The following is a 12,789-nucleotide window of genomic DNA, read 5'->3' as shown; positions in this document are numbered from 1 at the left end:
AATGATATTTTTATTAATTATAGTTAAAAGTAAAAAATATTTTTATTCAGTCTGTTCTTCAGAAATACCAATTATCCATATGTTGTTTCTTTCTTGTCTGTATCAGTTATCTTCTTGTGGATTCCAAACAACAGATTAGCTTTTCTATAGTATTAATTTTTGCTGTTTACTGCTTTAATGTCCTTTTAAAATCTGAAATAGTTTGTGTGTGTGTGCGTGTGGACTTTACTTGTAATCCTTAGCTTCTTTTGTATCTCATTCTGCTGTCCCATCACCTCATCTTTCATTGAGCCGATGTGTTTAATTTTCTTGCAAGTACTATGGTCAGAAATTATTAGATCCGTCAATATTTATTCTCCCCTTCTTTCTTAATATCAGAAGCTCTGATTGTGCTTTAGACACATGATTACTAACAATTACACTTATCACCTTTGAGTATGTACCTGGCCAACTAACTGAGTTTAACTTAACCAGCAAAATTTATACAACAATTTTTTGTGTGTGAGTTTTTAAAAAGGTCTCTAAAGGAAGTGGGTATGCTCCTTCTTCTCTTCTTTATTTTTATGTATTTATTTATATTTTGAAACAGGGTCTCACTCTGTCACCCAGGCTGGAGTACAGTGGCATGATTTCAGCTCACTGCAACCTCTGCCTCCCGGGTTCAAGCAATTCTTCTGCCTCAGCCTCCTGAGTAGCTGGGACTACAGGCGCGTGCACCACCAAGCCTGGCTAATTTTTATACTTTTAGTAGAGACAGGGTTTCACCACATTGGCCAGGTTGGTCTCAAACTCCTGGCCTCAAGTGATTTCCCCCACCTCGGCCTTCCAAAGTGCTAGGATTACAGGCATGAGTCACCCCACCTGGCCTCTTCTTTATTTTTGATGGACAGCATGTGAGTGTGTTGGCTGAAATTCAAGCCATTTATTGAACTATGAGGTAGAAATTACATGCCTGGTGCATTAGAAACAGAAGAAGCTTCAATTCCTATAAGTTCAAGTTAGGCAGGCTTACGTTACCTAAATCTCAGTTAATGTCTGTGTTATTTAAACCATGATTTCTCAATATTTTCTGCCTCTCACAGTTTGACTCCACTGAAATAAATGCATTAATAAGTGTTGCATATCCTTATTGTTTGTTTCATGAGGAAATTATTCCCATCAATATCACATTAAAAGTGGCTTCCACTCTGGAAGCTAAGTACAATTTTCTTATCTAACAAAAAAGAAAACTAAGGCATATATTATTTAAATAACTTGCCAGAGAGGACAGGTAGTGAGAGACAGAACAAAGAACAGGAGTCAGGTCTGCTTGATGAAGCTGGGGACCATTCTTTTTACGCACTGACAAACTGATAAAACCAAAAGTGGGCAGATGAAGCCCCCAAGTCTCTGGATATCTGAGAGAAGATGTCTACAAAGAAGCCATATTATTGAGCCCTGACATGTATATTTTCAGATATTGGTCTATATAAAAAAAATCGTTAAGCATTTGGAGGAACACTTTGTTCAAATGCAAGGATTTGACCATCATAGTCTTCTTTTAGTGTAAGTGTGGGAGTCCTGTCTACAACGATCTTATCTCGTTTTTGGTTTTGATGATAGATAACAAGAGGTTCTTAGAGTCTTGACCTTTTATCTGCATCTTTCTAAAACTTTCTGGAGAGCAGCCATAACTTCCTTATTCCTCAAGCTGTAGATAAAGGGGTTCAACATGGGTGACACCAGCCCACAGAAGAGAGCAATCATCTTCTCTTCCTCTGCCGAGGAGGCTGACTGTGGCTCCAGGTAGGTGAAGATGGTAGCCCCAAAACAAATGCAAACCACAATGAGGTGAGAGGCACAGGTCCCAAAGGCTTTGCGGCGTCCCTGGGTAGAACAAATGCGTAAAATGTCAGCAACTATGCGAGCATAGGAGAATAGAACCAGGGTACAGGGAAGCAGGATGACCAGCAATCCAGAGATGGCCACCATGACTTTGTTGAAGGAGACGTCCACACAGGCTAGCCGTAGCACTGCTAAGGTCTCACAGACAAAGCGATTAATAACTGTGACACAGGGGAAGCTGGAAGGTGATAATTGTTTCCGTCAGTGAATTTGAGAAGCCAGCCACCAGGCAGCCGGCCGCCAGCCCCAGGCACAGCCCTCCATGCATGATGAGTGTGTAGCGCAGTGGGTGACACACGGCCATGTAGTGGTCATAGGCCATGGCCCCCAGCAGGAAGAACTCATACCCACACAGTGCCAGGGAAACATAGAGCTGCAGCACACAACTGTGGAAGGGGATGGGCTTTCGGGCTGAGAGCAAGTGGACCAGCATTTGTGGAACAATACTGTTTGTATAACAAAGGTCCACAAATGACAGAACACTAAGGAATAAATATATGGGGGTATGAAGCCTGCTGTCCAGTCTGATCAGAAGAAGAATGAGGGTGTTTCCTACAATAATCACCAAATACATGGCCAGGATCAGGGCGAAGAGGGAGACCTGAATGCCCCAATCACTGGAAATCTCCAGCAGAATGAACTCACTCACCCATGTCTGGTTTTTATTTTCCTGACCCATGAGCTTCCAAGTGCCACACTAAAGATGTAGAAATAACCAGTCATGGAAATGAAGAATTGGAAGGTGATTCATAGGGCATATGGAGAGCCCACCCATCTGAACATAAACTCCCCCTAGAATGTCTCAGCCAAATCACCATCCAAACTCTGCTTGAACAATGCATCCAGGCATGAGGACCACAGTGGGACCCAGCTGTGCGGGGAAATCAAGGAAAAAAGAAATTACCTTCTTAAAATTCAGTTTATTGGAATATAATTTTTTCTCCCAAACATCTGCTCTCTTAAATAGGGGAAGGAAATTAATGCCATATTTAGGCTTAAAGCCTTATTCATTTTAGTAGTTGTTACAGAAGAAATGAGAAAGTTTTTTATTCACACGAAATATATGTCTGAGTTCTGACTGCTGTTCACTACCATCTAACTTCTTTTTGTTTACTGGGTTTTTCCTCTGGACCTCTCAGACACAACTCTACTCACCCCTCCTCAGTGGAATGCATCCATGAGACCTTGAACATTTTAAATAGTCTTTGTAGACATTTTATAACTAAACAGTTTTGAGTTCGTTTTCTGTAATTTGCCCTTTTACTTTTAGAGTGTCAAGTGGAAACACTTCCTCCCCACCTATCTCATGCAAGAGGCCCAGTAAGCCAAAACCAACCCAAGGTAACCAACTTCTAGGGATCAGGTGTTGCACGAAGAAAAGATACACATAACTGCTAAAATTAATCTCTTATCCCCCAAAAGGTGAAGTTAATGAAGTAGCTAGTGACATCAGATTATTACTTAATATTGATGTTTTCTCAGGGATAGTATAGTTTATTAATTTCTTGTAGAAAATGGATCAATTCTCACCAGTGAAGATAGAAAGATAGAAGATAAGGCTTTAATTCTAGAACATAGTGACATAGGTAGTAATTTTTCTTTTTTTAAACTACTTTTTTGAGCTTCTGCACAGCAAAGGAAATAATCAACAAAATGAAAAGGCAACCTACAGAATGGGATAAAGTATTTTCAGACCATGTATCTGGTAAGAGATTAATATCCAAAATATACAGGAAATTCCTACAGGTCAATAGCCCAAAAAAGGTTAAAAGTGGGCAAAGGAACTGAATAAATATTTTTCCAAGGAAGACATACGAATGGTCAACAGGTATATGAGAAAGTGTTCAGCATCACTAATTATCAGAGAAATGCAAAGAAAAGTCACGAGATCACCTCACATTAGCAGTAGTTTTTTTGAACCCCAAAATAAAACTTTTTAAATATTTGCTTAGTTACTGAAGGAAGTGATTCATAACCAGGGAATTTAGACAGAGCGTGAGGTCTTGGAGAGAATCTTGCAAAAGTCCATAAAGGATTTACACCAAAAATTGGTTGGTATTCCAATGGCTTTACCCTAGTCATGATGTAACTATAAGGGACAGCATACTACAGTTGAATTTATTGAAAGATTCTAGTCTCAGCCTAAAAACTATTGAAATGACTGTTAGAGATCACATGACTTATAACACAGGTGGTAGGGGTACTTTGAAGTTCATTATTATGCAGACTGCAATATTCAGATGGTTGCTCATAAAATATTCACGATTTAGTATTGTTTTATAAATAGGGTTCAAGACACCAAGGAATTTGCTAAAAACATAGAGCTTTCGGAAATTGGGTGTCAAATAAAAATTTGTGAAAATGATCACATCACATGAGGCACTGCATTCAATGCCTTGCACTGAGAATTTTCAGTCATCCATCCCAAAGTCATCAGACAATTAATGCTCAACTATAAGACTGGGGAAAAAATGCACAATGCTTAAAGGTGTAAGGTTGTTCACAGTGTGAAAAGATAAAAGGATTCAAAATCTTCATCACAAATAGGTCATTTATAATTAAGAGCAATATTTTGCTCAAACGTTCAAAGTTAACAGATTTTAATCCCCATAACTAAAAATAATGACATTATTAATTATTTTGTTTCATTTCTTGTAATTTTCTGTTGGGCTAGATCTATTTGTTCATCAATTTCTTTTTGTTCTGCCCCATTTTATACTAGCATAAAAAGTATTTGTTCTAGAGACATACGGGTTAGGAAACTTCCTAGTCATGAAAGGCCTGATACAAATATGCACTGGTGATGTTTACAATGTTCATCTATCCTGGTGTAAATGTATTTGTGGTACCCGCATGCTTTTTAGAGATTTACCAACAGCTGAAGAGACTACACTACATAATATACCACTAAGTGTAGGACCCATCCATTCTTCCTCTTTCTACTGCTTTGTTCCCAACCTAGGGCTTCCTACACTGTAGTTCTCAGAATACAGTTCAGATTGAGGGGGGTTGCTAGGTTCATTTTGACAGGCAAGGGAGTTCTCTAAAAAATTCATTGTAAGTACCTTCTCTGGGGGTGTTATTTTAAATCTGAAGATTTGAACTATATTTACTCCATATGGGGGCATTTGCTTTTTTCCTTCATTTTCTCCTTCCTACCTAACATCATGATGGCTGCCGACATCTGCAAATCTTCAGGTTTAGAAGGGAATTATAACTCTCTATCATCTATCTATCTATTGATCTATCTATCTATCTATCTAATCTATTGATCTATCTATCCACACACACACACACACACTCTCTCTCTCTCTCCCCAAGAATTCTTTATTGCTGACAGTATGAATATCGAAGTTGTTTTATGTTTACTACTTTGTTATAGGATTTAAACAATGAACTAAACAACTATGTATATCACAAATAAACTTAAAATATACCAAAATGGGATGAAGAATTTCTCAGAAATGTTTCTATGGTGACCTGTTCTTTAAAGGAATACCAGTGATTTGTCCTACATTGTATGTAAGACTTACTTCAAATACCCTTTCTTTAGTGCTGCCTACCAAGAGCTCAAATGCAACTGTGATGTAGCAAGTTTTCCAGATATTATCAGTGGTGATGATGTGCACACAGGTGGCACTCATGTGGAAATTATCGTTAAGGTTGGATTCATTTACACTTGACACTTCTATAACAAAGGCTTAAAGAAAAAAGTGGACAAACATTGAACAATCAAAATGTGGTATTTTTCTACTTCTCTCCAAAAACCTATGCAAAAGGAGAGTATTTATACTTCAAGCCATGTCATTTTTGCTCAGAAACAGTGTAGTCAATTTGGGTTTTTTCTCCATACAAAATATATTTGACATTTTTAAAGGTGACAGGCATTAAACTCAAAGCAAAACCTGTTTCTTTGTAAAATTGTTTCAAATAACTTACCCGACTCAATTGCCCAGTAAATCATTGAATGGTTGGATTTGGTTTCAGAAAATTTTCTTCAGTCTTGTCTACTATTTTTGTGGAAAGTGGTGGGAAGAAAACAAGCAAGGTCCTGAAGCACTCTTGGCTAGAAGAAGTCAAAAGTTCATGGGGTGGAAAGAATGTTAGGAGAAGAATTAAGTTGTGACTGCATTGATCTTTATATGACATTGGGATAAGCACTGATCTCTGTATGACATTGGGATAAGCATTGACCTCTATATGACATTGGGATAAGCACTGATCTCTATATGACATTGAGATAAGCATTGATCTCTATAAGACATTGCAATAAGCATTGATCTCTATATGACATTGGGATAAGCTTATTCTTACTGTTTTCTGAGAACGTACTCTGTGCCAGTCATTATGCTAAATACACATCTATTCACATAATATAGTAAATATAGTGTAATCACAACATCATTTCAAACTTTTGCTTGTTGCCTATATTTTACAGGTGAAAAAAGGAGGCGATGTGCCTAGATAGTGGGAGTCGGTAGAAAACGAAGGATTATCTGTGAATCTGGTGTGCATCCATTGTGCCACTCCTATCTATAGCATGACCTTGTGTCATGCACAATAATAGCCACTGTTTAGAGCAGGGTGTCCAATCTTTTGACTTCCCTGGGCCACAATGGAAGAAGAATTGTCTTGGGCCACACATAAAATACACTAACACTGATGATAGCTAATGAACTAAAAAAAATTGCAAAAATGATCTCATAATGTTTTAAGAAAGTTTATGAATTTGCATTGGGCCACGTTCACAGCCGCCCTGGGCTCCATGCAGCCCATGGACTGTGGGTTGGACAAGCCTGGTTTAAAGGCCAAGGAGTAAATGAATGTAAAAATCAGGATATGTATCAAGAGGACTATTTGAGTTTCTACTTTTGATCTCATTCAGTTCAGAGACTGACTATTCCAAGAGTCACAGTGCACCAGAGTACACTTATCCCCACTTGCCCATGAAGGTGACATTTGGCTTTCAAGCCTCATGAGCAACAAGTCAAAAAGGAGAAATACCAGCATCTTCCTCATATAGGGATTCTTTTTGCTTTTATGATTAACTAGCCTCTTTTATGCACTTGAAAAGGTAATCATGCTTTATGTCTGATACAGTAATGAGCACAACAGCTTACAGTGGGTACATGTTGGAGAGACTGTTTTTCCCCTCTAGTAAAAATTAAAGAGATCTGATTATGGAAAATAATGAGAACACAATGGAGATGTTTGTCAAATAATACAAAATTTCAATTAGGCAGGAGGAATACATTCAAGAGCTCTATTGTACGTGATGGTGACTATAGTTAATAACAATACATGATATAATTGAAAATTGCTAACAGAGTGGATTTTAAGTATTCTCACCACAAAAGAATGATAAGTACGTGAGGCAATTCATATGTTAATTAGCTTGACTTATCCATTCCACAATGTATACAGGTATCAAAACATGTACACCGTAAATACATTATGTTGTACACCATAAATAGATACAATTTTAACTTGTTAATAACAAATGAGCTAACATCAGAAGTAGATACAGGTGAGTACTCATATTTAAAAATTAGCTTTCAGAAGAAAATTTGAACTTAAGCATAGTTTTGTGTAGGTGAAACAAGAAAAAGGTGAAGAATGATAAGAGATCCTGAAGTGACTGAAGAGATGATGAGTCTTATCCAGTTGGAAAGATTTGTTCCTTCTTAGCTGTTTCCCATTGGGAACTTAGAATCTATTCTTTGTAGTGATGAGAGCTTTTAGATCATGCCAACATATTTCCCACCATTTGCGTAGTTACTATCACACTAGAATAAAAAGGGGGCTATATTTCCAGGTTACTTGCTAATCATGCCACAGGCAGAGGTATAATGCTGAGTGGCCACGTGGTTACCTCAAAATCCCCATACAGGTAGGAAAGAACCAGGGGTTCTTTGCATAGTCACAAGAATGCTCTCCATGTTGCCCCCTTTGGATTCCACATACAGACACACTCACGAGCTCAAGCTTTCCACACACTTCTTTTCATGCCTGCTTGCCTGTACACAGACAGACATGGAAATTTAATATTGTTAATGGACTAAACGTCTCTGAATTGTACACTTTAGTGTTGTTAATTTTATGTTGTGTAAATTTCACGTCAATTTAAAAAATCTTCACATACTGTGATATATATATATACACATTAAATGCCTTTCTCAAAAAAAATTATGCCAGATTTAAATAAATAAATAGATACATAGATAGATGGATAAATACCTGAAAGAGAAAATTATACAAAATGAGATAATGGGGAAAGGTAAGTGGATATTGAAATGTAAATAAGAATCAACAAATGAAGAAACTTATTGTAAGCTATCTATGGGAGAAAGTAAAAACTCTAACTTTTCTCTTAAGAAAGAACTAATGGTCATAAAGGGAAAAGGACCTAGTGCTCACTCCTTAGGAAGCATAGACCCATCCTAAAGGTTGGGAACCCTTAAATCACTTGAAAAGTTCTAGTTTTCTCATTTGAATACCCAGAACACATTTTCTTAGGACAGATTTCCACTGGTGGACAACTTCATCATGCCACCATACCCTCAGGCCTGAAGACTATGGGAGAAGGCCAGTGATTACAGGAACCAGGTTTCATCATTCATGTTGATAATTAAATGTTGAAGAATCAAGGAGAATTCCCAACTCACCTGTGGAGAGTTAAGAATGCCATCCTGTACCTTGGAAGGATGGCAGGGCTGGGAAAGTCATGGAATTTGAACAAAGTGCAGTTGTAACAGATAACTTTCTTTAACTTTAGGGATGAAATCTCAGGAGGCCAATTATATTTTGTTTATTGGATTTCTTTTATTTTCCCTCCCTCTCTGTATGGTCACGTATGCACCTAATATCCTAACCTACGTTCAACTTTGCAAATAAAAGTTTTATCCCCTTGTCCCTGGAGTATGAGGAGCTCACCAAACTAATTTCTCAAGGGTGTTACGTTTATGTCTTCAGTTATGCCACCTTTGGATGGAGAGAACTTTGAGCCCAGTTTATGGGCTTGTAGATGTAATTAAATCTCTACTTCCTCATTCCAATTGGCCCATTTCAACTTCTGTTTGAGCAATAGCTCCTGGTCCAGGCAACTTAGGAGACCATTGGAATTCTCTGTGTGCATCATCTGGTCTGAGCATGGGCAGGGAGACTTTTTTATACCAGTCCCCAGTGAGATGTTGCTTTAGAGTGGGCTGCTTGCTCTCCAGGTTTGGAATTCTACCACCACCTTCGGGAACCTTCTTAGAACTTTTCTCTTGTCTTTACTTAAAGGAAGACAGACCTTATCCTGGTTTTTAACTTAGATATTTTACTTCCTACAAGCGTTAATAACAGATCTTTAGTGAGGATGCTAAGCATTGTGCAGCAAAACCTGTAGAATTGCAATGCATTTCTCTCTCTCCCCTTACCCAAGGGTGAGAGTGGAGATTTCCATGCATGCATTGTTAATATGAAAGCCTCAGGCTGTTCTTACTGTCTGCTCAGCTACCTGGCATTGCCCTGGGAAAACTACCTTGTGATTTCTACTCCCTGGCTTGTTCTGAAGCTGACGCAATGGTATCTTTTTCTGGCTAATGGTCTGAGAACCACTTTCTAAGTACAATGAACAATATACCTAAAGAGAGTTCCCCACCCCTGTGAGTGCTGGAATTGGAGAAAGAAATTCATTAGAGACGGAGGTAGCTCTGGATCTTAAAAACAAAAGAGATAAGGAGTGCAGGGCCGGGCAAAAGAAGAAATTTGCTTTCTAGCTCCCAAAATGTTGCGGATATCTCTCATTCAGTACTTTTTTTTCCTATTTGCTGTCTTCTTTACTTTGTGGATTTCTTATCTAATTTATTATTCTTTTTACCGTTATTTTTACAGTTCTAGGAGGAAACAAATAGAAACTCATTTGTAAAATACACGTCCTCACCTTCAGATTTTAAGAAATAATTTTTTTCTATGGTGTATAAGCAAAACAAAAATGACATTTCTTTGGCCTTTTAGTGTAGACACTTGTGCCAACATCATTTTTTGTAGTATATATCTTCCTAAATTTATTTGAAATTATGAATATATGATATATTAGATTCCCACATATGAAAGTTTTTTTTTTGGACTGCATCTTGATTCACTGATGCATTTGTCTTTCTCTACACCAGTGCCATAGTTTTAATTGTAGTTACTTCATGATATGCTTTGATATGGCATGGAACAGGTACTTTCTCACTTTATTTCACTTCTTTCTCACAAACCTTTTATTACTCTTGCTTGATAGCTTTTCTTTCATGTGAGGTTTTAAATCAATCTATCAAGTACCATTTTTAACAGTGTCTTCTAGGTTTGGATTGCTATTTCCTTGAATTACATACTCTGAGAAAATTTGACTTTTATGATATTAATTGCTTTGCTGCCAGAAGTAGCTATCGCTTCATTTATTTTAGGACTTTTTAAAATGTATTTTAAAAAATCATTAGAGCTTTCTCACTAAAGGTCCTATATGTGTATCATTAGATTTATTTCATATTTATTCTTTCATGGTTTATGTTGTTACTGCACACGGGATAGTTTCTGTTATTTTTTTAGTTGTTGCTTGGGTATGGAAATGCTAATCTCCTTGCTGAGCTCTCAATGATTTCTAATAATTTGGTAATTGAATATCTTGGATCTTTTAAAGATATACAAATCATATCAACTGTCTTCTGTCCATCAATATCCAATTTCCACTTCTTTCTTCCAAGTTTTAATGCAATACATGACATTTCACAGCCCTCTTTATAGCCTTGGTGAGACTACTTGACTGTTTGGACAGCTAACATGCAGAAGATCCTTGAGAAGGAAAATAAATATTTCTTGTTGTAAGTTCTGTGCTTTACGGATTGGTCTTTACTTGGGATTATCTCTGCCCTATCTGATTCATATGACTGCTAATCTCGTTCTATGAACATGTATAGTATTTATTCTATAAAGCAATAAGAATGTGGCCAGGCAAGTGGATTATAAGCCCACTAGGGTTGATAATATAATATTATATAATTATAATGTGTAATATAATATATAATAATTATATATAATATGTGTAATATATTATATTTATACACAATATAAATATAATAAATATTATATAATGATATAATATAACATTATAAAATGTTAGCTAAGGCAATCCAATAGAGTATTTTTTAAAAATAATGTATCATAATAAAATATGGGTTTTCCCAAGGGATGCAAGGATGGCTCACCATAAAATAATTGACTAATGTAATGAACTACTTAATAGACTGACAGTGGAAAATTTATATGATTATTTCAATTAATGGATTAAAACCCATTTGATAAAGTATTTATCCATTGGTTTAATAAATCATTTAAAAATAGAGCTAGGAGGGAACTTCCTTAACTTGGTAGAGGTTAACTATTCCAAATCCACAGCAGTGTACTGGATGGAGAATCTCTGTATGCATTTCTTCAAATTAGAAATAAGAAAAGATACCTATTCTCACAGTTTACAATTAGACAGGACACTAGAGGTCCTGACCTATGCTATAGGAAAAGAAAATAATTAAGATTTACAAAGACTGTAAGCAAAACCATCATTATTTACAGATGATAAGATTATATATCTAGGAAATTTTTTGTAACACTCTATTAGCTTTAATAAGAGAACTGGACACAAGACCAACCTTACAGATATCAATGACTACTCCTGTAATTTCAGCACTTTGGGAGGCCAAGGCAGGAGGACTGCTTGTGGCCAAGAGTTCAAGACCAACCTGAACAACAAAGTAAGACCCTATTTCTACAAAAAATAAAAAATTTAGCAATGCTTGGTGATGCACACCTATAGTCCCAGCTACTTGGAAGGCTGAGCAGGGAGTATGGCTTGAGCCCAGGAGTTTGTGGCTATAGTGAGCTATAATTTCACCACTGCACTCTAGCCTAGGAGACAGGGTCAGACTTGTCTGTTAAAAAAATAAAGAAAGAAATCAATGGAATTTCTGTTCACCAGCAATAACCAACTAGAAAAATATAATAAAATGTCATTTATAACAGCAACACAAATTATAAAGTTGAAATTGTATAAAGTAGGGGTTTTTTTTTAACAGAGAATATACATGATTTCTATGGTACTCTTTGCCAGACCTTTCAGTCCTCTCAATCTTTTTTTCTTTCTTCTTTCTTTCGTTCGTTCATTCGTTCTTTCTTTCTTTCGTTCGTTCATTCGTTCTTTCTTTCTTTCCTTCTTTTTCTTTTTCTTTTTTTCTGTGACAGAGTCTCACCCCAGTTGCACAGGCTAGAGTGCAGTGGCAAGATCTTGGCTCACTGCCACCTCCACTTACCAGGCTCAAGTGATTCTTCTCCCTCAGCCTCCTGAGTAGCTGGGGTTACAGGAGTGCACCACCATGCCCACCTAATTTTTGTAGTTTTATTAGAGACAGGATTTCATCATGTTTGTCAGGCTCATCTTGAACTCCTGACCTCAGGTGATCCACCCACCTCGGCCTCCCAAAGTACTGGGATTACAGGCATGAGCCACTGGTCCCAGACAATATTTTTTATCTACCTTCCTTATTATTTTTCTCCCTAGCAATTAACACTATCCAACATAACATATATCTTAATTACTTCTTTTTTTTATTGTCTGTTTCCCTTAAGTTGAATGTAAACTCCATGGGGGCAGAGATTTTTGTTTGCCTAGAAAAGTGTCCAGCATGTAAAAAATATTTAACAAATATTTGTTGAACAAATGTGGAGAAAGTGTTAAAACTATAAATAGGACATTAAAGAGTTTCTGAATAACTGTAACAATATTTCATGCTTTGTTTTGGACAATTTAATATTATGAAGATCAGTTCTCCAGACAGAAGTAATCTAGAAACAATTAAAATTTCAGGTGAAATTTTTGGGAAA

The 12,789-nt window shown here is 36.8% G+C and overlaps 1 pseudogene; it reads right to left on the bottom strand.

The window, feature by feature from the left end:
• Positions 1 to 1,632: 1,632 nt before the first annotated feature.
• LOC102122636 (olfactory receptor-like protein OLF3) lies at positions 1,633 to 2,563 on the bottom strand (annotated as a pseudogene).
• Between the last annotated feature and the right edge of the window lie 10,226 nt (positions 2,564 to 12,789).

Source organism: Macaca fascicularis, chromosome 3, assembly GCF_037993035.2.
Source record: "Macaca fascicularis isolate 582-1 chromosome 3, T2T-MFA8v1.1".
NCBI lineage: Eukaryota > Metazoa > Chordata > Mammalia > Primates > Cercopithecidae > Macaca > Macaca fascicularis.
The sequence above is the reverse complement of the archived record's forward strand: the minus strand, read 5'-3'. Positions and strand labels throughout refer to the sequence as shown.